The sequence below is a fragment of the Cottoperca gobio genome, chromosome 24 (genome assembly GCF_900634415.1).
Source record: "Cottoperca gobio chromosome 24, fCotGob3.1, whole genome shotgun sequence".
Lineage (NCBI taxonomy): Eukaryota > Metazoa > Chordata > Actinopteri > Perciformes > Bovichtidae > Cottoperca > Cottoperca gobio.
Genome location: NC_041378.1, coordinates 21,340,055 through 21,342,285, shown reverse-complemented (window position 1 = coordinate 21,342,285; position 2,231 = coordinate 21,340,055). Strand labels below are relative to the sequence as shown.

Here is a 2,231-nt window from a genome sequence, read left to right as displayed (position 1 = left end):
AATGATGAATATTGTGTATTTATTTTACATGAACTATAAATGAAAATGAATGAAAACTTAGCAAATGATTGATTCATTGATTTCAATGCTTTTTTTAAATGCCAAAAAGTGACATGTGACCTTAAGGTACGTGACGTGTGGCCGGGCAAAAGTAAAAAGATACATTTGCGCGGCTTTCTTTTTCCCAGAAGCAAATAACATAGCTTATCTTCGAAATGACACAGAGTAAAATGAAATGCCGCCAGTATTCTGTTGAGTATCTCAATTATGGATTTGTGCCTTCCCCCACCAATGTACAACTTCCGATGTGCTTATTGTGCGAAAAGGTTTTCTCAAATGAGGCCATGAAACCCTCATGTCTCCAGGAGCACCTTATCAAGATGCACCCGGAGAAAGCAGACAAGGAGCGTCCCTTCTTCCAGGCCCTTAAAGATAAGCATGGTAGGAGCACCATCAGCAGTCTCTTCTCTAGGAAGACCAGCCAGAGTGATAGTGGGTTACTGGCGTCATACAACATCTCCCTGCTCATAACTAAATGTGGACAGCCGTTCACAATCGGAGAGAAGTTGGTGCTCCCTGCCATCAAAGAGGTCATCTCTACGGTGATGGAGCGTGATCCCACACAGGTGCTGAAATCACTCCCACTCAGCAATGACACCGTGGCACGCAGGATTAATGAAATGGGCACCGATACAGAGGAGCAGCTGTGTGTCATCCTACAGGACTCTTATTTCAGCATTCAGCTGGATGAGACAACCACCTCAGACAACAACGCCCTGCTGATGGCCTATGTCCGCTATAGGGCCTCCAACAGTAAGGAGATGGCTGAGGAATTTTTGTTTTCTAAATATCTCGAAACCGACACCAAGGGCCAGACCATTTTTAATGCACTTCATGCGTAGCTGGAGGAGAAGTCAATTCCCATTAGCAACATCCTGGCATGCGCCACTGATGGTGCTCCCTCCATGGTTGGCAGGTACCGTGGCTTCACCGCTCTGCTGAAGGAGCAGGTCCCGCACGTCCTCGCAGTCCACTGTGTCTTGCACCGCCACAACCTTGTGGCCAAATCTAAAAGTCCAGCTCTTCACGATTCACTTAATATAGCAGTCAAGGCAATAGCCTGTGCCCTGAATGACAGACTGTTCCGACAGCTGTGTCAGGAAAATGATGAGACATTTGAGCGTCTTCTTCTCCACACTGATATCCGCTGGCTCTCAAAAGGAAACTGCCTTGCTCGTTTTTGTGAGCTGTTTGACAGCATCGTGGAGTTCCTGGGGCAGGTTACTGCAGATCTCGGGGAAAAGGTAATGTCCAGCCGCTGCCATGTACCTTGCAGAAAAAAATGAACGAAGTCACACTAAAGCTGCAGAGCATAGGCAGGAGGCAGTTTGCTCATTTCCCACAGCTGACCAAGGTGATACTTCATTTCAGAAACATCACAAATAGATATAATAGGCCCACTGTTATTACAATTAGGCTAATATATTTTATGTCTTTGAATACATTATGTTGTAATGTTTATTATATTGACTTGTCTAAAATATGGGCCCAGGGTGTAATATGTGAAAAAATCATGAAATGTTTTTATTCAGGAAAATTAATCTCCAATTTCAGAATTTAAACCTAAGTATTCTAGCGTGATATTTTCACTGGCTTACCCTTTCCTCATGTGGAAACATATGGACTGAATTCATGCAAAACAAAACATGCAAGAATTAAATAACGATTTCAGTCACATGGAAAGCAACACTCGGCTAGGCGTGCTAAAACACTCAGCTCTATTGTTGCACAATCACGACAAATATTGTTCACAAATGTGTTTAAATCTGTGTTCGTGAGCACTTCTCTTTTGCTGAGATTCCATTTCTCATACTTTCAAGCATGCGGAAAAAATATTTTTGCATCAACTTTATATCATTGAATCTCCGTTTTTACTGGGTCGATTTGCATTAAACAAAGACTGGCATAGAGTTTCAAGCCATTACTTTGGACAGAAGGAGCCGGAAATATTGGCTGGACTGATGATTTCATGCGGCGCTGGCTTGAACAGGTCATGTGATCTGATCACGCCGGTGTGACGGTCGACTCCTAAGGGTTAACATAGTCTCTGTGAAGTCACCCATAGGTTTCTGAAAAGCTGTAGTGAAGCTCAAAGTAGGTGGATCCTGCGGTCGTCATCTTGCCATTGATGCCACCCTCGAACTTCCGGCTAATCCAAAAATGAGCATCGT

General features: G+C 43.7%; 1 pseudogene; it reads left to right on the top strand.

Annotated features, from left to right (window-relative positions):
• The first annotated feature begins 215 nt into the window (after window positions 1–215).
• Window positions 216–1,322, top strand: LOC115003976 (protein ZBED8-like; annotated as a pseudogene).
• Window positions 1,323–2,231: the final 909 nt, after the last annotated feature.